General features: G+C 35.1%; 1 protein-coding gene and 1 long non-coding RNA gene across 16 annotated transcripts in view; one reads left to right on the plus strand and one right to left on the minus strand.

The window, feature by feature from the left end:
• LOC123574125 (uncharacterized) overlaps positions 1-14061 on the plus strand; it is a 240574-nt gene extending 226513 nt beyond the window's left edge. The window contains exon 6 of the long non-coding RNA XR_006699037.3: positions 13942-14061. This is a non-coding gene — a long non-coding RNA (uncharacterized lncRNA). The remainder of the gene's footprint in view (positions 1-13941) is intronic.
• The window catches only part of KIAA0825 (KIAA0825 ortholog), a 473576-nt gene that overhangs the window by 184942 nt on the left and 263501 nt on the right, over positions 1-25133 (minus strand). The gene's annotated exons all lie outside the window — the stretch shown is intronic.

Consider the following 25133-nt stretch of genomic DNA (forward strand, 5'->3'; position numbering starts at 1 on the left):
GTCTTGGTTACTGTAGACTTGTAGTATAGTTTGAAGTCAGGTAGTGTGATGCCTCCAGCTTTGTTCTTTTTGCTTACGATTGTCTTGGCTACACAGGCTCTTTTTTGGTCCTTATGCTGATAAGCAACTTTAGCAAAGTCTCAGGATACAAAATCAATGTGCAAAAATCACAAGCATCCCTATACACCAATAATAGACACACAGAGAGCCAAATCATGAGTGAACTCCCCTTCACAATTGCTACAAAGAGAATAAAATATCTGGGAATCAACTTACAAGGGATTTGAAGGACCTCTTCAAGGAAAACTACAAACCACTGCTCAAGGAAATAAGAGAGGACACAAACAAATGGAGAAACATTCCATGCTCATGGATAGGAAGAATCAATATCATGAAAATGGCCATACTGCCAAAAGTAATTTATACATTCAAAGCTATTCCCATCAAGCTACCACTGACTTTCTTCACAGAATTAGAAGGAACTTTCTTAATGTGATAAAGTGCATCTACAAAAAAATTACGATGAACAATAATAGTTAATGGTCAAAGACCATAAACTATGCTTTTTAACATCAGGAATAAAAAAAATTGTCTGCCTTCGCTACTCCTGTTCAACATGTTACAGAAAGTCTTAGCCAGTGCGGTAAGGCAAATAGAAGATATAAATGTCATAAATAGTGTAAAGGAAAAAGTGAAACATCTATTTGTAGATTATATGATTGCCTACGCAAAACATATCACACAGTTGAAGAGAAGAAGTCCAAAATAGTTATGCTAAATATTGGTTACCTTCCAGTAAACAAATATCCTATTGGTCCCAGAAGAAAAAATGTAGAACAAAGATTTCACAATCGACTTTTAATTTTTTTTATTTTTTTATTTTTTTGAGATTAAGTCTTGCTCTGTCGCTCAGGATAGAGTGCAGTGGTGCAATCTCGGCTCACTGCAACCTCCACTTCCCGGGTTCAAGCGATTCTCCTGCCTCAGCCTCCTGACTAGCTGGGACTACAGGTGTGGGCCACCACGCCCTGCTAATTTTTGGTATTTTTAGTAGAGAGAGGGTTTCACCATGTTGGCCCAGCTGGTATTGAACTCCTGACCTCAAGCAATCCCGCCTCAACCTCCCAAACTCCTGGGATTACAGGTGTGAATCACCACACCCAGCCACAAACTACTTTTTAAAGTCCAGCTTTTCTATCATGGTAATGGAAAGTCACTCTCCAGTTGGTGAGATCTTCAAACTCAGAAGAGTAACATGCTTTAATTTTGGCATGTAATTCTGTTTAAAATACAGGATCCTAAGTCACAGAAAACAGAAGGTATGTCATGACACACCAAATGATGATGCTGTAACAACTTCAAAGTCTCAGGGACTTAAACAGTTATTAAACTGAATAAAACCAGGATTTGTTCTGTTCATTTGTCAATTCTTGAATGAATTCGATACTTTCAACTATTGCAGATTTTTTATGTGTTTTAATATCTGGTTGTTCAATTACCCCCTCATTACTTATCTTCTAAAATAAAAATAGCTATTGTTATTTACTCTTCAATATGAATTTAGAATTAGTCATCAAGTTTTTCACTTTACTATCCCCCAAAATTCAGCAGAGGTTTGAAGACAAATTGCAGTAAAACTAGAAATTAAGTTTGGAAAAATAACATCTTTATGATATTCAATTTTCCTACTTTGGAACATGCTACATGTCTTCATCTTTTATCCTTTGTTTCAGTCTAATCTTACATTTTTCTTAATATACATCATGTATATTTCTCATAGAGTGTACCAAGTGATCTTGGATTAGTGATGTTAGTTATTTCTCGTATTTTTAGTGTATTGTCACCATATAAAGAAAATATCAATTTTGTCGTTATTTTTAAACTGGCTTTATAACTGATCTCTCATTAATTCTAAGTTTCTCACATTAATTTTATATGTAAAAATATCATATTGAAAATAATTATCATAGTATATCATTTTCTCCCCAAATCATACTACTTACACATATTTCCTTTCTTACCACAACAGTTAAAACCTAAATAATAATATTAAATAATAATTGATTATATCAAGCATTCATCCTATTCCCATTTTAATAAGATTAGCCCTTACTGTATTGATTATGATGAAAATGATTAGGTTGAGATTAAGTTAAAGGAATATCCACCTCAGTTTTAGATAACTAAGAATTTTTATCAGGAAGTGTATTAATATTATTGAGTCACTTACTAAAATAATCACATGGCTTTTTAATTTGACCCTGACATATTGCCATAATGTTTTGAATAATCACTAACTTTTTGGGATAAAGCTAAGTTAATTGCATTGCATTGTTCCATAATGTTCTACTAAATTTGATTTGCTCATATAATGCTTAGTATACTCTCATTTATAATAGTCTACAGTTTCCTGGAGGATTATCTTCATTAGGATTTAGTGTCAAGGTTACATTGGTTTCATAAAATCATTGCAGCCGGGCAGAGTGGCTCACGCCTGTAATCCCAGCACTTGGGGAGCCTGAGGCGGGTGGATCACCTGAGGTCAGGAGTTTGAGACCAGCCTCCCGACATGGTGAAACTCTGTCTGTACTAAAATTAAAAAAATTAGCCAGGCATGGTAGCACCTGTAGTTCAAGCTACTTGGGAGGCTGAGGCAGGAGAATCACTTGAACCTGGGAGGCAGTGGTTGCAGTGAACTGAGATGGCACCACTGCATTCCAGGGTGGGTGACAGAGTGAGACTCAGTCTCAAAAAATAAAAAAAAATAAATAACATTGTGTAAGTTTCTTTCTCTATTCTCAGAAAAAATAATATAGCATAAGACTTATTATTCCTTGGAGGTTTAGGAGTAAACCATAAAAATCACCTAGGTTCAGTTGTATGATAGAAGGTTAACATTTAATATTTTCCACTGCTTAAATGATGTTCTTTTTATCTTTGTAGATGTTTTTGTAAATTTTGATTTACTTTTTACTAGAAAAGTGTCTAATATATCAAAGCATTCGAATGTATTAGAAAATGAATATAATTTCCAATTTTTTAAAATTTTTTATTTTATTTTTATTTATTTTTTTTAAGACAGAGTCTCACTCTGTCTCTCTGTCACTCAGGCTGGAGTGCAGTGGCATGATCTCAGCTCACTGCAACCTCCGCCTCCTGGGTTCAAGTGATTCTCCTGCCTCAGCCTCCTGAGTAGCTGGGACTACAGGCATGTGCCACCACTCCCAGCTAATTTTTGTATTTTTAGTAGAGACAGGGTTTCAACAAGCTGGCCAGGCTGGTCCTGAACCCCTGACCTCAGGTGATCCGCCCATCTTGGCCTCCCAAAGTGTGGGATTACAGGCATGAGCTACCACGCCTGGCTATAATTTCCAGTTTTCAAATTTCCACATCTGCTGTCATCCTATTCCTATTAATTCTTGTTTTCTCTACTAGATTTAGCACTCTTGCTTCCATTTTATGAGATTACTGACATTCAACTTATTTTTCAAAAACTTTTTTAGTCACTTCATGTTAGATATGTCTCTTGCAAATATCATATAGATGAATTTCAAAATTTAACCCTAGTTGAAGTAGGTTTGCACCTGTCTCTTAAGTTTTCTTTTTTTCCTTCCTTTTCTTTCTTTTCCCCTTTATTTCTTGGCTTCTGGGATGGCAAACTAGATGCATCATGGCCCCAAAATGTACTTGATTTGGCTAGCACAATGCTTTAAAATGTGTAGATTAAAATAGCTTCATAAGTAGTACATACTTTTTAGATCCTCATAGTCCCTGCCACTCCCCTATTTTTTTATACAATGGGGAATCACATCTAAATTACCTTCTTACGCTTTAAAGATATTTTATTTACCTGCTGCAGTAAGATAACTGAAATAAATCAAATTTTAAATTTTACTAATGGTTGCATTTAAATATATCAAATAAATCTATCTTAACATCAAATACAAAATAATACTTTTTCATTTTCTTGTATAGGATGGGGAATTTAATGTACTTTTATTACTCATGACACCACTTACTAACATTATTTTAATCTGTAGCCTTTAAATTCAGCTTTTAACCACCGAATTATTTTTCAAGAACAGTTTTCACTTTTACATTTCATTTCATTTTATGACTACAATTTCTGAGGTTATTTATTTAGTTTGTATATTTGTGAATCTTAATGCTTTTTATAGTCTTTAATGCTGTGACATTTGTATTGTTTAATTTTTGATTCATCTTATAATTTATTAGGATATATATTTAACAAATGTCTCAGAAAAAATTACAAAGGCATATCTAGTGATTCTTGAAACAATGGAGATGGTCTTTCTGTTTACATATATAATACAAGTTGTCTTGGTACAGAATATGGAATTTTTAGAAAATTACATTTCACCTCAAAACTCTGAAGAGATTGATATCTGAAAGCATTGCTATATTATCGTACTTAGTGTTTCACAGAAGTCTAAGACTGTACTATTCGTGTATGTGTGAGCTTGTGTGTCTTTCTAGCCCTGTACTGGTGTGTGTGTGTGTTTCCTTATTAGGTAAAGTTAAATGTGTTGCCAAGGGTGACCCCTAATAAGTCAGGCTGAAAAATTAAAGCAAGAATAAAAACAACAATAAAAACTGAGTAGAGGCATAAGTACCCACATACTGTGGAGGAGACAGATTTCATAGATTTAGTCCAGGGAAGTTATTAAATGAACAAAGAAACAAAAATGAAAAAAATAGCAACAAGAATTGTCTTCAGAGGGAGGAATCCAGAGGTACTACAAGGTGTTTTGTAAAGTATTATATTTTCAATTAAATGCAAAACGTGTGAAGAAACAAGAAATATGTGAGCTATAGTTGAGAAAAAAAAAGTAGTCAATAGAAATTGTTTTTCAGGCTGGGCACGGTGGCAAACACCTATAATCCCAGCACTTTGGGGGATGAGGCAGGGGGATCACAAGGTCAAGAGATCAAGAACATCTGGTCATGATAAAACATGATAAAACATGATAAACATGATAAAACCTTGTCTCTACTAAAAATACAAAAAATTAACTGGGCGTGGTGGTGCACGCCTGTAGTCCCGGCTACTTGGGAGGCTGAGGCAGGAGGATTGCTTGAACCCAGGAGGTGGAGGTTCCAGTGAGCCGAGATAGTGCTACTGCATTCTAGCCTGATAACAGAGCAAGGCTCCATCACCAAAAAAAAAAAAAAAAAAAGAAAGAAAAAGAAATTGTTTTTGAGTGAAACCAGATGTGAATCTAGCAGATAAAAACTTCAAACAAATATAAATATGGTCAGAGAACCAAGGGAAATCATAATTAAGTAATTAAAGGAAAGTATGATGACAGTGATTAAACAAATAGAGAATTTAAATAAGGAGATAGAAACTAAAAAAAAAATCAATAGAAAAATCTGAAGCTGAAAAAATACAACAAATAATTTACAAGAGGGGCTCAAGAGCAGATCTGTGACAGTAGAAGAAATCCATCAATTAACTTAAATATAATTCCATAGAAATTACCCAATCTCAAGAACACAGGGAGAAAAGAGTAAGGAAAAATGGATAGAGCCTCAGAGATGTCTGAAACAACAGCAAGACAATGTAATAAGAGTCCTAGAAGGAGACAAGAGAGAGGAAATGTCATTTAAAATGTTTGGAGAGGCTGGGCGCAGTGGCTCACACCTGTAATCCTAGCACTTTGGGGGGCCGAGGCAGGCGGATCACAAGGTCAGGAGATCGAGACCATCCTGGCTAACACAGTGAAACCTGTCTCTACTAAAAATACAAAAAATTAGCCAGGCATGGCAGCCGGTGCCTGTAGTCCCAGCTACTCAGGAGGCTGAGGCAGGAGAATGGCGTGAACCTGGGAGGCGGAGCTTGCAGTGAGACGAGATTGCGCCACTGCACTCCAGCCTGGGTGACAAAGCAAGACTCATCTCAATAAAATAAAATAAAATAAAATAAAATAAAATAAAATGTTTGGAGAAATAATAGCCAAAGACATTTCAAATTTGATGGACTCTGTTTCATTGAGAGATCCACACCCAGGCACATCACGGTAAAACTATTGAAAGCCAAAGAGAAAATTTTGAAAGCAAAAGGGGAAAAAAAAATGACTCTTCATGCACAAGGAAACAATAATGTGATTATGGCTGATTTCACATCAGAGACAGTAGAGGCCAAAAGAAAATGGAATGACATATTCAAAGTGCTGAAAGAAGAAAACTATCAACCAGGAATTCTATATACAGCAAAACTATCCTTCAAAGATCAATACAAAATAAAGGTATTTCTAGATAAACAAAGATAATTGGTTGCTAGCACATCTGCCTTACAAGAAATACTAAAAGAAGTCTTTCAGCTTGAAAGAAAATCATTTTCTTTCGTTTCCCTGTATTTCCCCTTTATTTCTTGGCTTCTGAGGTAACAGATAGTAATAGAATCCACAAGAAAAAATAAAGAGCACCAGAAAAGGTAAATATGTGGGAAACATAAAGGCTGAATAAATATATTTTAATTATTTTCTCAACTGGTTTAAAAGACAGAAGATTGTATAAAGCAATAATTAAAACTATCATTGGGTTTGAAACATATGTAGAATTATATATGGCAATGATAGCACAAAAGAGAAGGAGGAGAATGGAGCAACACAGGGCCAAAGTTTGGGTATTTTATGAAAATTAAACTAGTATTTATCTGAACTAAAATGGAATAAGATGTATATTTTACTTATTTATTTATTTATTTATTTATTTATTTTATTTTATTTTTTATTTTTTTGAGACAGAGTCTCACTCTGTCGCCCAGGCTGGAGTGCAGTGGCGCAGTCTCGGCTCACTGCAAGCTCTGCCTCCCAGGTTCACACCATTCTCCTGCCTCAGCCTCCTGAGTAGCTGGGACTGCAGGCGCCCACCACCACACCTGGCTAATTTTTTTGTACTTTTTTGGCAGAGACGGGGTTTCACCGTGTTAGCCAGGATGGTCTCAATCTCCTGACCTCGTGATCTGCCAGCCTCGGCCTCCCAAAGTGCTGGGATTACAGGCGTCAGCCACCACACGTGGCCAAGATGTATATTTTTAAATCTGGAGTAACCACTAAAAAAACCCTCAAATTGGTAAAAAACTGAATTGAGGAATTATGTTTAATGTTACAATAAAAAAAATCGAACAAAGAAAAGACAGTAACAGCAGAACAAAGGAACAAAAAGCATGTAAGATATATAGAAGACATAAAAATGGAAGATGTAAATCCAACCGTAGAAACAATTACGATGATTGTGAATTGATCAAATATTCCAAACAAAAGGAAGATATCATCAGACTGGCCAAGCAACAACAGCAAGAACTAACTATATGCTATCCACAAGGGACATACTCAATTTCAAAGACACAAATAGGTTGGAAGTAAAAGGATAGAAAAAAATATATCATGCATGCAGAAAGTATAAAAAAGCTGGAGTGGCTATACAATTATAAGACAAGTAGATTTAAACATAGAAATATTACCAGAAACAAAGACTGACATTTCCCAATGATAAAAGATTACATTCTTCATGAAGATATAAAAATTATAAATGTCTGTGTCCTTAAAAACAGGGCCCTAGAACACAAAACAGGGCCCTAGAAGCAAAAGCTGGCAGAAGTGAAAAGAAAAATAATTCTTGGAGACTTGGATACCTCATTCTCCATAGTTTATAGAACTAGATGGAAAATCAGCAAGTACAGAATCCCTAAACAATGTATGAACTAGCTTAAACTAATAGTTATAGAAGTGAGCACCCAATGACAGTACAATATACAACCTTTCTTTCTTTCTTTCTTTCTTTTTTTAAATACTTTAAGTTCTGGGTTACATGTGCAGAATGTGCAGTTTTGTTACACAGGCATACATGTGCCATAGTGGTTTATTGCACCCATCAACCCGTCACCTACATTAGATAATTCTCCTAATGCTATCCCTCCCCTAGCGCCCCAGCCCCCAACAGGCCCTAGTATGTAATGTTCCCTTTCCTGTGTCCATGTGTTCTCATTGTTCAACTCTAACTTATGAGTGAGAACATGCAGTGTTTGGTTTTCTGTTCCTGTGTTAGTCTGCTGAGAATTGTGGTTCCCCGCTTCATCCATGTGCCTGCAAAGGACATGAACTCATCCATTTTTATGGTTGCATAGTATTCCATGACGTATATGTGCCACATTTTCTTTATCCAGTCTATCATTGATGGACATTTGGTTGGTTCCAAGTCTTTGCTATTGTGAATAGTGCCACAATAAACATACGTGTGCATGTGTCTTTATAGTAGAATGATTTATAATCCTTTGTGTATATACCCAGTAATGGGAATGCGAGGTCAAATGGTATTTCTAGTTCTAGATCCTTGAGGAGTCGCCACACTGTCTTCCACAATGGCTGAACTAATTTACACTCCACCAACAAAGAATACACATTCTTTTCAAGCACAAATGGAACATTCTCCAACATGGATCATATGCTAGGCCATTAAATAAGTATCAATACATTTAAAAGAATTGAATACTCTTCAGCAATAACAAGAAACAAACTACTTAAACTGATACATGTACCTCAAAAACATTACCACAGAGTACAAGTATAGAATAGATATCATATGATTCTTTATATATAAAATGTCCAGAGCAGATCTGTGGTTCTTTAGGGCTGAGGGTGAGAACAAGGATTGACTGCAAATTTGTATAAAGAAACATTTTGGGGTGATGGAAATTATAAATTTAGAAAAAAAACCCATGAGATTGTATATTCACAAAGCTAAGTTTTGTGGTATATAAATTATACCTCAGAAAAGTTGCTTTAAAATTCAAGGTGTTGGTATGGATCTTATCTCATGATTCTTGCTTGGAACTTGTGTGAATTTGGTAATTTATCCGTTCAGATCTTTCTTCAGCTATTTGGTTTTATTCAAATAAACATGTATCATTCTTCCCTTGTTCTTCCCCTACAACTCATAAATCCTAGGTTAATTCTTCATTTACATATACTATCCTTTCTCTGTTGTTTATATTTATTATTCTTTGACACTTTTTAAAGAGCTTATGAAGTTAGTTCTATAATTTATAATTATTGATTAAATCTGGAGATGAGCCCATTTTCTCTTTACTATATGGATTATAATTTAGCATTGAATTATTATTAAAGTTGATGAGAACTTAAATGAAGAGGGTTGGTGTATTTGAGGAATAGTCTAGAGACCAGGGACATACACAGACACCAAAGTGGGAAAGAGAATAGAGCATTTCCAGAACTGAAAGAAGGTCATGACAGGCTGGGGCATAAGAAGTTACCTACAGTGAGTGAGGAATGAAATGAAACTGGAGCTATAGGCAGAGCAGCTCATGCAGGAGTTTTAGGCCAGGTTTCTGGTTAGGATTTCATTCTAAGTGCTTTTGAAGACTTTTAAAGCAAGAGAATAACATAATCAGATTTGTTCTTGCAGAGACTGGATAGGACCTGGGTAGATAGAAGAACAGAGGCCAGTTATGAGCTCCTAAAGTAATCTGCATAGGAGATGATGGTACCTTAGACTAAGGTGGTGAAAATGAAACCAGAAGTGGAATGGTTGGAGAGAGAGAAATAAATGGATATATGATGGATTGGAAATGGAGAGTCTGAATGAAAGACTGGTTCAGTACAAAACCCAGATTCCTGGCTTATTCAACCAGATGAGTGATAATTCTCTCTATTAAGTTAGGAACCATTGAAGGTTGAACTGAATTGAAGAATTATGTTTAATGTTACAATAAGAAAATCTAACAGTATTTTTTATGTAGTACATATGCTACAGTATTTTGGGCTTTTCATGACTATATCTCCTTGAGTCAGGATAGATAGCTAAATGTTACATGGGAAAAAATCCTTTTTTAAGTAAAATGTAGTGGTTTTGACTCTGCTTAGGTTATAGGATAAAATGCCAGGCTCTAATTTCTCCTTTTCATTTACTTTGTGTGTGTGTGTGTGTGTACTATATATATATATATATATATATATATATATAGTGCCACATGTGCCATATAATGGCATTTCAGTCAATAATGAACTACATAGAAGACATTGGTCTTATAAAGTTATAATAACATATTTTTACTGTACTTTTTCTATTTAGTTATGTTTGGACACACAAATACCACTTTGTTACAATTGCCTACAGTATTTGGTACAGTCACATGCTGCACAGGTTTGTAGCCTAGGAGCAATAGGCTATACCATATAGCCTAGGTATATAATAGGCATACACGATCTAGGTTTATAGATAAGCACTATGATGCTTGCAAAACCAAATTGCCTAATTACACATTTCTCATCAATAGGCCATGAGTGATGATATATACACATTTAAAAATCCAATAGATTTATTACATACTGAACAAATTTTAAATAGGAGAGTCTTTTTCTCTGTTACAATAATACAGACTATAATGGCCCATTAATTTTTAACAGATTACTAAATAAATAAATACTATTCAAATTGTTACATTTACCTTATATAAAGACATGAAACCATATACTGTAACACATATTTGTAACCATTTTTTCATGTATTTCTTTCTTCTTCCTTAAAAATATTAATAATGCTTTTTTACATACCAAAATTGAACTTGTTTTATCCCACTCTGCCAAATAAGCTGTTTGTAGATGTAGACAGGTACTGTTTTCTCCTAAATGCAGTAGCTCACCCTCATCTGCTGGGGAAAGCTAGAGGATTCTATTAACTAGGGGGTAGTGTACTAATCACTAAAAATGACTGAGCATCCATCTTAATTGTGCCTCTTATAAATAAAGCACTTTAATTCCTATGAATATTTTCTCCCCAGATGAGTTTTAGTATGCTGAGTTGCTAAAAATTGTAGATAGATTTTTACGTCTTTGGTATTTGTGATTTAATAAGACTTCAGTGGCTGATTTACAGAAGCTTTTTCTCATTGACTTGGGGGTTGTGGTTCTTTTAAAAATCAAAGTAGAAAAACATTGTTTTTTAGAACTCAGTGGTGAACCGCATTGAATATCTTATGTCTTATTTCCTGTAGCATCAATGCATTTTTATTCTAAATGCTTCCTCTCATACATTCATTCAACACATATTTCTCCACCACCACCAAGCCTGATGTCTCACCAGGCACTCGGGAGACAATGTGAGAAAGCACAGTTTCCAATTCCATGGAACTACTTGTAATTGCATTTTTCATGTAGACTTATAATTATACATCAGCTCAGTCAGTTTGGCCCACATTTTTTGTGTCCAAACACAAACCTTATGAAATTAGGACATGTATTGAATCTCATTTAGCATGGTAGTTGAATTTGGTAGCATAAGACTTGTCCTGTTCTTTAAGAAAATAGGCCAACTATTTATTTAAAATTACTAAACCTACCTTATATACTTAAAAAGCAATCTGAAATGTATCCTCATTTTCATCAGTGAACTCTGTAAGTACCAATCTTACTTTCTTCAATTATGTGTTAAAGAAAGCATTCCTCTTAAAAGAATTCATTTTTAAAGAGTGTCTAGAAGTTTTCCCATGTGCACTGAAAAACACTGTTCATATTTTCCTGGATATCATAAATAAACTGTTTGGTTGAGTTAACATATGGTATGTTTTTAACCTATACAGTTGTCTTTTGATATCCATGGGGGATTGGTTCCAGGATCTTCTTGGATACCAAAATGCATAGGTGCTCCAGATGCTCTAATCTATACACATCCTCTCATATATTTTAAATAATCTCTAGAGTTTTTATAATACCTAATACAATGTAAATGCTATGAAAATAGTTGTTACACTGTATTGTTTAGGAAATAATGACCTGAAAAAAGTCAGTGCATGTCTAGTACAGACACAAACCATCCATTTTTTGGGGGCGGGAATATTTTCAATCTGAGGTTAATTGAATCCCTGGATACAGAATACAAGGATACAGAGGAAGAACCATACTTTAATGGTTATGCTACCTGAGTTATTTATACAAAATGAGTGAAGACAAATTTTGGTTCACATTTAAAATGTTCATATTCATACATATTTTATATTTTTCACAATTCAATGCATCTAAGTATACTTATGTCATTTTAAGTTCATGGTGGAAGACAATAGGCCAGTCTGAATGATTAAGTTACCAAGACTAATGTGATCCTGTTGCAGTGAAATATAATACATTAATTAGTCTGACATTATGGGAAAAAGCTCATGATACATATGTTACATGATACATATGTTAGCTACTCTTTAAAAAGCACAGCAAGCTACACCTGTCTAACTTGGAACATCAAGCATAAACATCAGTTGAGCTCCTTAATGGCATCAGGTTGTAGTGGAGAAAAAGTAAAACATAATAAAATTTTATAGCTTGCAAAATTAACATCATGCAATTATTCACCCAAACAATGCACACGTAGTGCTGGGGAGAGGCCTGAGATGTATTAATTCAGTAGAAGAAAGAACACGGTCTTCACAGACCTACATATTTACCTTCCATTCTTTCTAAGCATAAATCCACTGATGGGCCCCTGATAATTTTAGTGTAGTTTTCTGTCTCCCAAAGATGTTTCTTTGTGTTGGTAAAGGAAAGCCTGTTGATAATATTCAGCTTCAAAAAGTAAAAGTTTCAAGAACAAAATAATATCTGTGTAATAATACAGATGATACTACTTTAATCATTAGATAAATGATGTTTATAGAAAGAAAAATGAAAAATGTTTCTTCTAATATACTATGAAAGCAGAGGTTAAAAATATGTGAAGTGCCATATTTCTTCATATCAGAGAGCTTTGTTTAAAATTCCCATATAAAAACTTGCTAAAATCCACCGTCTTATAAAACGGATGCCTAACAAAACCATCACACTTTCTACTTTACACTGGGATGGCACATCTATTCAAAGGTTCTACAAATTAGCTACCCAGCATCATCATCACTACTACCTCTTTCATTATCATTCATCATCATCATTATCACGGAGTACACCTAGCTGATATCAACAAATCTGAATCACAGAACTGATCATTTGTCAGAGCAATGAGGGTTCAAGGTAGGATGGAGGACTGAGTCCACATATAACAGCAAAAGGAACAGTGTGGCTATTATTGAAAGATATAAAGAGTGAAACTGAAGATGTGTTAGAAAGAGTGAAACTGAAGATGAAAGAGTGAAACTGAAAGAGTGAAAGAGTGAAACTGAAGATGTGTTAGCATTTTCATGCAGCTCTCTTTAGGTCTGTCCTTTTCCAAACATTATTTTAGACAGAAATGTCTTGATTAAGAGAGGTGAAGAGAGGTCGATGAAAAGCACATGGATTGCTTTTTCAATCTAGTGAAATAAAAAAAAAAAAAGGAGATTTATCTCTTACAGTTATTTTCATTGTCACGTTAAACCAAAATGACAGCTGTAATTATTTATTTCAATAATCTGGAATAATGGGGCATTTGAGTGACCAAAAATATATATACTATACTGAGGGAAATAAAGACTCCCTTATCTCAGATTAAGAACCATCTGAGGGATCTGCACCAAAATTGTCTCACTATTTTTTAGTAATAGAGATACAGCTAGTAAAATATATTGAAACAGTCAAGTGTATCTTTTTTTTCAAATAACATACTGTTAAATTAATTAACAAGAATTTGTGAAGTTACTACAGAATACACACCAAATCACATTTTAAACAGTTGTTGTAAAATGAAAGGAATAATGTCACATATATAAATTTAGAAGTCAGTATCAAAATATCAGGTGAGATGTCTAAAATTCAGAGGATTCAATTTTAAGGATTTTGATTTTTAGAAAAGTCAGTGACACAGAGGCTTTGATAAGTAAGAACTGAAGGTAGTTTTAGATAAAATGTAATCTCTCCGTATACCATATCATTGTTAATGAGTTGAAGTTATAAAACAAAAATTGTCCAAAAGTTTACCCTGATGTTTCATTATTTATAGAAATTTAGGAAGAATTTCAAGCAGGCTTTCTTCGAGATGAGGATGACAGAAGGATGCTTATGATGACCACCGTGTATGTCAATTTAATACTGTATTAAAGGTCTTAACCAAGGCAATAAGGTAAGAAAAAAATCGTATTAAAATGCTCTAATAATTAAAAATGAATAGGTATTACTTCCAATTAAATGATTTGAGTAGATGTCAAAAATGTTCTAGTAAAATTACCAGAATACATGAGTTGAATAAAGACTCAGTATCAACAATCTTTTGATTTCTGTGTACCAACAAAGAGAAAACAAAAGCTTATAAATACATAACATTTATAATAGCATTGAGTATACCAGATACTTAAAAATAAATATTAATGCAAGATGGACAACATACCTTTGCAGAAAACAAGAGAACAGTAAGGAAAATTAAAGACCCATGGAGGAATATACAATGTTCATAGCTTGGAGGACCAAGCCAAGATCAATTGATATCTTATGGAGGTATCAATTGTCTACAAATTCATCTATACTTATAATGTAAATTCAATGAAATTCTCAGCGGCCTTCCACCTTTTTTTGAATCTATTGACAGGTAATTTTATTTATTTATTTATTTATTTATTTATTTATTTATATAGTTTTTGAGACAGAGTTTCGCTCTTGTTGCCCAGGCTGGAGTGCAATGGCAAGATCTGGGCTCACCGCAACCTCCACCTCCCGGGTTCAAGTGATTCTCCTGCCTCAGCCTCCTGGGTAGCTGGGATTACAGGCATGCGCCACCATGCCCTGCTAATTTTTTTGTATTTTTAATAGAGACGGGGTTTCTCCATGTTGGTCAGGCTGGTCTTGAACTCCTGACCTTAGGTGATCTACCCGTCTCAACCTCCCAAAGTGCTGGGATTACAGGTGTGAGCCACCGCGCCCAGCTTGACAGCGAATTTAAAATATCTTAATGACTTTGGGGTAGGGAAAGGTTTATTTGAAAGGGCAAAAGAACCATTATCCACAAAGGAAAGTTGTTTTATAAATCTTTACTACATTGACATTAAAAACTTCTATTTACCAAAGACGTCATTAAGACGGTGAAAAGGAGACTGGGCGTGGTGGCTCAGGCCTATAATCCCAGCACTTTGGGAGACCCAGGCGGGTGGATCACGAGGTCAGGAGATCCAGAGACCATCCTGGCTAACAGGGTCAAACCCCGTCTCCACTAAAAATACAAAAAATTAGCCGAGCCTAGTGGCAGGTGCCTGTAGTCCCAGCTACTCAGTATGCTGAGGCAGGAGAACGGCGTGAACCTGGGAGGCGGAGTTTGCAGTGAGCCGAGATCACGCCACTGCACTCCAGCCTGAGCTTCAGAGTGAGACTGCATCTCAAAACAAAAAGGAAAGTGAAAAGGCAAGGAATAGAAGACATTTGCAACAACAAGTTTGTGTCCCTCTATCTATCTACCTATCCATCCATCCCATTATCAATATTTTTTCATGCAAATCAATAAAGACAAAAGAATCAATAGAAAAAAAGGGCAGGAGGCTATTTTATGAAAGACACTATCCAAATGCTCAATAAATATGTAAAAACAAAAATGTTCAACATCATCAGTAATTATTAGAATGGAGAAAACCACATTTGCAGTAGGAAGGATATGATGCAGTGAGAACTCAAAAACTTCTGGTGGAAATGTAAACTAGTACAACAACTTTGGAAAATAACTTGGTACAATCTAATGTTGAACATATGCCTACATGTGATCCAGCAATTCTACTTCTAGGTATATAAAAAACAAATTGCCTACACATACCCCAACGTTCGTGTATATGAATGTTCCCAGCAGCATTATTCATAATAGCTAAGAACTAGAACAATCCAAATGTCCATCAGCAGTGGAGTAAGTAATAAATTGATGTTGTCATACATGGACTACTACAGAGTAATAAAAATGTACAGCTTCAGCTACATTCAACTGCATGCATGAATCTCACAAGCTGAGCAAAAAAAAAAGCCAGAATGAGAAGAAAATGTGCATTATTTCATGTATGCAGTTTTCAAAAAGAACAAATCTACAATGAAAACACAAAAAGTAACAATTGCTGGCAAGGATATGGAGAAATTAGAACACTTGTGCACTGCTAATGATAATGTAAAATAGTACAGCTCCTATGGAAAACAATATGGTAGTTCCTCAAAAAATGAAGCAAATAATCCAGCAATTCTGTTTGTAGGTATATACCCCAAACAACTGAGAGCAAGGACTGAAACAGCTATTTGTACATCCATGTTCATGGCAATATTCCTCATAATAGACCAAAGGTAGAAGCAACCCAAGTTGTACAAGTTGTACATTGATAGATAACTAGATAAACAAACATGGTGCATACATACAATGCAATATTGTTTGACCTTTAAAAGGAAGGAAGCCCTGGCAGGTACTACAACATGGATGTACCCTGAAGATACCATGCTGAAAGAAATATGCCAGTCACAGAAGGATTAATATTGTATGATTCCACTTATATGGGGTACCTAGAGTGGTCAAATTCATAGTGACAGAAAGTAGCATGGTGGTTGCTAGGGCCGGGAGAAAAGAGGAATGGGAGTTATTAATAACGGGTACAATTATTGATAATGGGTAGAGTTTCAGTTTGAAAAGATGAAAAATTCTGAAGATGGATGGTGGTAATGATTATACAACAATGTGAATATACTTAATGCCACTGAACCATACAGTTTAAAATGGTTAAATGGTACATTTTATGTATATTTTACCATAAAAAAAGTCTGGACTATAATATTAGAAGTAAAGATAGTAGTAATCTTATGGGAGAAAGAAGAGGATGGTGTTCATAAAGAGCGTGGTGAGGGTGGGGAGCTTCAAGGGTGCTGGCAATATTCTATTCCTGGGCATAGGTTATCAGTGGTGTTTAAATGAATGTTTGCCTTACGATACTTTATAAAGCTTCGCATTTATGTTTTGTATCACTACTGTTTGATATAATTCACAATAAAATCTTTAAAAATAACATATATGTGTTACATACATGTTCCTAGAAAGAAAAATATCCATGTCATATGTCATTACAACTTGCATTTTGCAAGCAGTCGGTATTGAAAAGGATGTGGGCTTGTGGCTTTGGAGTCAACAGTCAGCCTTGGACTTGAAACTCAACTTGGCTATGTGTAAAGTGTATGAGACTGAAAATTCTTTCTTTGAAACTATTTTCTCATCTTTATAATTGAGAATATGACAAATGTTTTATAGAACAATTTTCAGGATTAAAAGTTTATGGATAAATATACAGCATATTATCAGATGAATAACAAAAGCTCTAAACATACTAGGTTCTATTTCTTCCCTTTAGAATCCCAGCACTTTGGGAGGCTGAGTTGGGTGGATCACCTGAGGTCAGGAGCTCAAGACCAGTCTGGCCAACATGGGGAAACTCCATCTCTACTAAAAATACAAAAATTAGCTAGGTGTGGTGGTGGATGCCTGTAATCCCAGCTACTTAGGAGGCTGAGGTGGGAGAATCGCTGAAGCCAGGAAGTGGAGGTTGCAGTGAGCCAAGATCATGCCATTGCACTCCAGCCTGGGTGACAGAGTGAGGCTCTGTCTCAAAAAAATAAATAAATAAAAGAAAGAAAACTACAGACCGATATCCTTGATGAACATGGATGCTAAAATCTTTAACAAAATATTAGCTAACCGAATCCAACAGCATATCAAAAAGATAATCCACCATGATCAAGTGGGTTTCATACCAAGGATGCAGGGATAGTTTAACATACAAAAGTCGATAAATGTGACACAGCATATACAGAATTAAAAACAAAAATCACATGATCATCGTAATAGATGCAGAAACAGCATTCGACAAAATCCATCATCCTTTATGATTAAAACTCTCAGCAAAATCAGCATACAAGGGACATACCTTAATGTAATAAAAGCCATCTATTGCAAACCTACAGCCAACATAATACTGAATGGGGAAAAGTGGAAAGCATTCCCTCTGAGAACTGGAACAAGAGAAGGATGACAACTCTTTTATTTTTTATTTTTATTTTTTAGATGGAGTCTCACTCTTGTTGCCCAGGCTGAAGTGCAATTGCATGATCCTGGCTCACTGCAACCTCTGCCTCCTGAATTCAAGTGATTTTACTGCCTCAGCCTCCTGAAGGATGCCCACTCTTACCACTCCTCTTCAACATAGTACTGGAAGTCCTAGTCAGAGCAATCAGACAAGAAAGAAATAAAGGGCATCCAAATTGGTAAAGAGGAGGTCAAACTGTCACATTAGTTTGCTGATGATAGGATTGTTTACCTTGAAAACTCTAAGGACTCCTCCAGAAAGCTCCTAGAACTGATAAAAGAATTCAGCAAAGTTTCTGGATACAAGATTAATGTACACAAATCAGTAGCTCTTCCATACACCAACAGTGACCAAGTGGAGAATCAGATCAAGAACTCAACCCCTTTTACAATAGCTGGAAAACAAACAAACAAACAAAAAACACTTAGGAATACACCTAACCAGGAGTTGAAAGACCTCTACAAGGAAAACTATGGAACACTGCTGAAAGAAATCATAGATGACATAAACAAATGGAAGGACATCCCATGCTCATGGATGGGTATAATCAATTTTGTGAACGTGACTATACTGCCAAAAGTAATATACAAATTCAATGCAATCCCCATCAAAATACCACTATCATTCTTCACAGAATTAGAAAAAACAATTCTAAAATTCACATGGAACCATAAAAGAGCCTGCATAGCCAAAGCATGACTAACCAAAAAGAACGAATTTAGAGGCATCACACTACCTGATTTCAAACTATACTAGAAGGCCATAGTCACCAAAACAGCATGGTACTAATACTAAAATAGGCATGTAGACCAATGGAACAGAATAAAGAACCCAGAAATAAAGCCAAATACTTATAAACAACTGATCTTCAACAAAGCAAACAAAAACATAAAGTGGGGAAAGGACACCCTTTTCAATAAATGGTGCTGGGATAACTGGCTAGCCACATGTAGGAGAATGAAACTGGATTCTCACCTCTCACCTTATACAAAAATCAACTCAAGATGGATTAATCACAGAAACCTAAGATCTGAGACTATACAAATTCTAGATGATAACACTGGAAAAAACCCTTCTGGATATTGGCTTAGGCAAGGATTTCATGACCAAGAACCCAAAAGCAAATGCAATAAAGACAAAGATAAATAGTTGTGACTTAATTAAACAAAAGAGCTTTTGCATGGCAAAAGAAACAGTTGGCAAACAGACAACCCACAGAGTGGGAGAAAATCTTCACAATCTTTACCTCTGACAAAGGACTCATATCCAGAATCTGCAAAGAACTCAAACAAATCAGCAAGAACAAAACAAACAATCCCATCAAAAAGCGGGCTAAGGATATAAATAGACAATCCTCAAAAGAAGATCTATAAATGGCCAACAAACATATGAGAAAATACTCAACATCACTAACGATCAGGCAAATACAAATCAAAACCACAATGCGATTCCACCTCACTCCTGCAAGAATGACTGTAATCAAAAAATCAAAAAGCAGTAGATACTGGCATGGATGCAGTGAACAGGGAACACTTCTACACTGCTGGTGGGAATGTAAACTAGTACAGCTGTTATGGAAAACAGTGTGGAGATTCCTTAAAGAACTAAAAGTAGGAGTACCATTTGATCCAGGAATCCCACTACTGTATATCTGCCCAGAGGGAAAAACGTCATTATTCAAAAAAGATATTTGCACATGCATGTTTATAGCAGCAAATTCACAATTGCAAAATCATGGAACCAACCCAAATGCCCGTCAATCAACGAGTGGATAAAGAAACTGTAGTGTGTATATATATATACACACACACACACACACACACACACACACACGATGAAATACTATGCAGCCATAAAAAGGAATGAATTAACAGCATTTGCAGTGACCTGGATGAGATTGGAGACTATTATTCTAAGTGAAGTAACTCAGGAATAGAAAACCAAACATCGTATGTTCTCCATGATATTTGGAGCTAAGCTATGAGGATGCAAAGGCATAAGAATAATGCAATGGACTTTGGGGACATGGGGGAAAAAGTGGGAAGGGGTGAGGGATACAAGACTACAAATATGGTGCAGTGTGCATACTGCTTGGGTGATGCGTGCACCAAAATCTCACAAATCACCACTAAAGAACTGACTCATGTAACCAAATACCACCTGTACCCCAATAACTTATGGAAAAATAAAAATAAAATAAATTAAATAAAAATCATACAGGAAACATTGTCAAAAAAAAGTGCAAAAGGACAATAAAGCCATGAAACAACAATTAGCTAATTTTTTTAAAAAACTATTAGAATAATGAAAGCAAAAATTTACCTTTTAACAACTACTTCTACTTAACATTTTTAAAGATTATCTTTGCATCCAAAAGACAATATGAAGTCTTCCATTTTCTACATACCATTTACAGAGGTTTTACTGTGTATCATAGAAATGCTTCCAGTTTAATGCAAATTTTCTGTTAAACTACCCATGTAATTATCCCAGTAGAATTCATGATACCTTTTTACTGTTAATTTCGTTAACACTTTCCTGGAAAGAGTCTAGATGTATTTAAATATAGGTCTCAGAGTTTTTATTATGACAATTAAAGGGAACATTTCCATATTATTTTGGGGGGTATATAATTACTAAGTTAAAACATAACTGAAAATTATTTACCACTAACAATATAGATAAAAAATAAATGGCCATTAGATTCACTTCAAGGCATATTTTTTGATGATTTCAGTGACAACATCTTTTTATACATATTTCCATCAAAATGAAGCTGATAATTCAGTTATATATTCTACCTGAAATAAGGCTATGAAATGATAGCTCTTTCTTCTAGTCTTTGACAACAGGAGAATAGTTGCTAAAAGTTATGCACTGATGTACATCAAAATGGTCGGGGGAGTGGGCGGACACTGATGAGGATACTATAATCAAATATTTTGAGACTAATATGAGCACAGAATACCATATGTAAATGCAAAGTTCCAAATATATATCTTTTAACCTCTATCATTATTTTATTATTTACTTTCTAATCTATTACATAGTATTATTTACTGTTCTCCAACAAATTTAGTCAGTTAAGTAAGAATTGCAGATGCGATATAATTTTTAGTAATTCAGCAAATTCTAATGTACAGTGTTCATTCTTTCCATTCCCTTTCTGTTAAGTTCCTGTATTGCTACTGATCTTCCAGTTGTTTTCAAATCAACACAAGTAGTTATTGAGGGCTTTCTCTGTGCAAGTACTCACCTAGAGTAAATCGGCTTGATATTTTCCTACCAAGAATTCCCAGGAGAACATTGGCTATATACAACATTGTAGAAATACCAGACTTTGTTCAATTTTATTTAGCTACCATTAAGTGGGCCACAAATAAACTTCCTATTAATTTCTTATAATCTCCCATCCTCTCTCCAACATTTCCTTAAAGTAGTGTTTCAATATAGATTTAAGGTCAATAGGGATTAGTAATCATAATATTTTATGAAATTTATTATATATAATTTAATAGTATTTTGGCAAAACAGAGATTGACAAGGAATGTGAATTAAGGTATGACTACTTCCTTAAGGGTATAAATTGTGATTTCTATCTCCTTTTTGATGCTCCAGAGTCTATTTAGCCTAAATATTTGTTTGTATTTCTTCCAAGGGACAGAGAAATAACTTGAAAAAAAAAATAAGAAAACCTGACATTTTATTTAGCTTATGTTGTAATCATAATAGCCTATGAAGGAAAACATTTAATTCAGGTAATAAACTTCAAAAGGGACATTGTCAGGTCCTGCTATTTTGAAGAATGTTTCTGTCTTTTTCAATCTTAAAATATGAAAAAATAAATTGAGGTCATGTAAGAATTTTAGAGCTTCATAATCAAACTGTCTTATAGTGTATAAAAATCTCGACGAAAAGAGTCAAACTCTGTAAAATATTTGAAGAGATTTAATCTGAGCCAAATATAGGTGACCATGGCCCATGACACAGCCCTCAGGAGGTCCTGAGAACATGTGCCCAAGGTGGTTGGGGTGCAGCTTGGTTTCATATGTTTTAGGGAGGCATGAGACATCAATCAAATACATGTGAGAAATACATTGGTTTGGTCCAGAAAGGTGGACAATTGGAAGTGGGGGTGGAGGTAGGCTTCCATGCTATGGGTAAATTTAAACATTTTCTGGTTGACAATGGGTTGAGTTTGTCTAAAGACCTGGGATTAATTGAAAGGAAATGTTCACATTAAGATAAAAAATTGTGGAGACCAAGGTCCTTTTGATGTCTCATAGTGGCTGCCTTTAGAGACAATGGATGACAAATGTTTCCTATTCAAACCTTTAAGAAGTGCTAGGCTCTCTGTTAATCTCTTCAGGATTGGGAGAGCCTGGAAGAAAAAGATCTAGCTATGTTAACAGAGATTCTTTACAGATGCAAATCTCCCTCCCCTCTCCTTACCCTCCCACAAAGGACGGCTTTGCAGGGCCTTTTCAAAATACAGCAAAGAAACATGTTTGGGGGTAAAATATTTTTATTTTCTTCTTTGTCATGTAATGTTATGCTGAGTGAGATTGGAAAGTAAGTCACGATATACAGGGTTAAATAAAACCCATCTGATGAGAATTTATGGTTTGTAGGTCATGACTCCCCAGACCCGTTAGATAGGAATTTGGGCAAGATAAAAATTCAGAGCTTAGTTCTCAAAAATATGATTTGTAAGTTTTTTTATGAAAAGATTATGACTTATGATTTTTTGTACACTCTGTCTTTTCCTACACTAGGTCATATATGTAGACTTACTAAATAGATGATTTGGTATAATATCATTGACTTTATATTTAAGGTTCACTTAGTTGCATTTAAGAGATCAAATCTCACCTCAAACAATTGTATTAGAGTATTTTAATACTATTGTCAAGTTGGTGTTCATTGTATATGATATTGCTTAAAGTATCTAGAGAAATATGGTTTGGGTATGTTTGTTACAACTGGACTTTCATTATAATGGTATTTGCTGGGATGAGATTTAAATAGCAGGTGAAAACTAGTAAGAGAAAAGAATTGTCCAACTCACTTTAACTCAGTGCTTCTCAAACCTTAATATGCACATGAATCACTGAGTATCTGGCTGGGAAGCAGATTTTCATTCAGTAGGTCTTGGGTGGGGCCCAAGATTCTGCCTTTCCGATGGAAGAAGCTCTGAGGGGCGAGGTCCTAGAAAACCCACATAATTTATCATTGCACCATGCTTAATTCTATTTCCTCTGCTTGATGAGCACCAATGTACTTATTCAATGTTGTACAAATTAATAAGATGCACCTTCAGTGAGAAAAGAATATATAAATCATTTGGTCTTAGGTATTAGCTTCCAGTTGTGCAAAAAGCAAAACTACAAGTTACTGCAGGAGTTACAGAAGATCTGGAAATATGACTTATTTAAGGCCATCACATATATTTTACTATTCACTGAAATCATCCTTAAAACATGAAATACATATTCATTTGAAAATTTCATTTTGTCATGGGACTCCAGACAAAACCACACATCAAACTTAAGGTTTAACTTGATTTCTTTAGTGATGTACCAATTTTTGTTTTGTTTTGTTTTTTTGAGACGGAGTCTTGCTCTGTCGCCCAGGCTGGAGTACAATGGTGTGATCTTGGCTCACTGCAACCTCTGCCTCCTGGGTTCAACAGATTCTCCTGCCTCAGCCTCCTGAATAGCTGGGACTACAGGCGCACACCACCGTGCCCAGCTAATGTTTGTATTTTCAGTATAGATGGGGTTTCACCATGTTGACCAGTATGGTCTCAATCTCCTGACCTCGTGATCCACCAGCCTTGGCCTCCCACAATGCTGGGATTACAGGCGTGAGCCACCGTGCCCAGCTGTGATGTACCAAATTTTTAAAAAGTAAACATGCAACAATGTTGAATCCTTAGAGAGCTTGAAAGAAAGAGAAAGACAAAGAACCACACAGGTAACTTGAAGTAGAGAATTTCTTTTAGTTAAAAAAAAAATAAATGACAATACAGTCCTTCCATTAAAACGCATCTACAGACATTTCCTTATGAATGAAATCCTTCTGAGTGGTAAAACTCAAGCTAACATACATGTTAAAAGTGGTTTTTCCCCAACTGATAAAACTTTGGCAGAGGCAAATTCCATCCTCAAGCCTTTCATGTAGTGCAGGAGAAAAGGTTTTTAGAATAAAAGAGAATAAACAAGCATAAGAAAAAAATCAAATAAAAAATAAAGATGAATACAAATTTTTATGAAAGAAAACAATGCCAAATCTGGTTCTTTTTCAAGAAAATCAGGTTTTATAAAATAAAACAAACAATATTTTATAGAAGTTTGGAGAAAATGTAGTAGGTAAAAATCACATCTTAAAGACAAAAGAGGTGGACTTTTGCTGTGTTAAAATGTTTATGGATGAGTCTAGTTTGACAATTTAGCCTGTTGGATGTGACTTTCACAGTCTGTTGGCAGTTTGTAGGCAAGCCATCACACCTGTGACTCCGCGGTTGATTAATGAGTCTTTCAGCTCATTGCTACCATCTGAAGAAGGGCTATGGCCTTTCTGAGCTTCACTGGTTTATTCCCCTTAACTGCAGTCCTGCCAAGGTACTTCCATAAGAAAATCACACCTGGTGAAAGCTAATGAAAACCTCAATATGTCGTTTTCCAGACAAGTCAAAAAGCATGTAAAACTAGACAAAAGACGTATTCAAGTAACATGAATGTAGTTTTGTCATAACCTGCCAATCCAAAGAGTAACATTTAAAAAAAAAGCTTTCCTCAATGACATTTCCTACTATCAACTTTAAGAATGATGATTCTGAATTATGTGCCATAAGAGGACTTCTGTAATGCCAGCTCTTTTGCTATACACAATATCTATTTTCATCAGAACTAGGAAGTTCTTAGTTCATAACAAGATCATCATTTAGTTTTTATTATCTATAAATGTTTAATCCAACTGTGGCATTTTAAAGTCTTGTTTCAAATTCCTCGCCTTCAGTTGGCCGGTATTCTTATGGCTTTTTCTTGAGTGCAAGGCAGCACTGCAACTGCTTTTTTCCCAATCCTGCTCTGCACACTGAAAAGCCTTT

This window comes from Macaca fascicularis, chromosome 6 (genome assembly GCF_037993035.2).
Source record: "Macaca fascicularis isolate 582-1 chromosome 6, T2T-MFA8v1.1".
Classification (NCBI taxonomy): domain Eukaryota; kingdom Metazoa; phylum Chordata; class Mammalia; order Primates; family Cercopithecidae; genus Macaca; species Macaca fascicularis.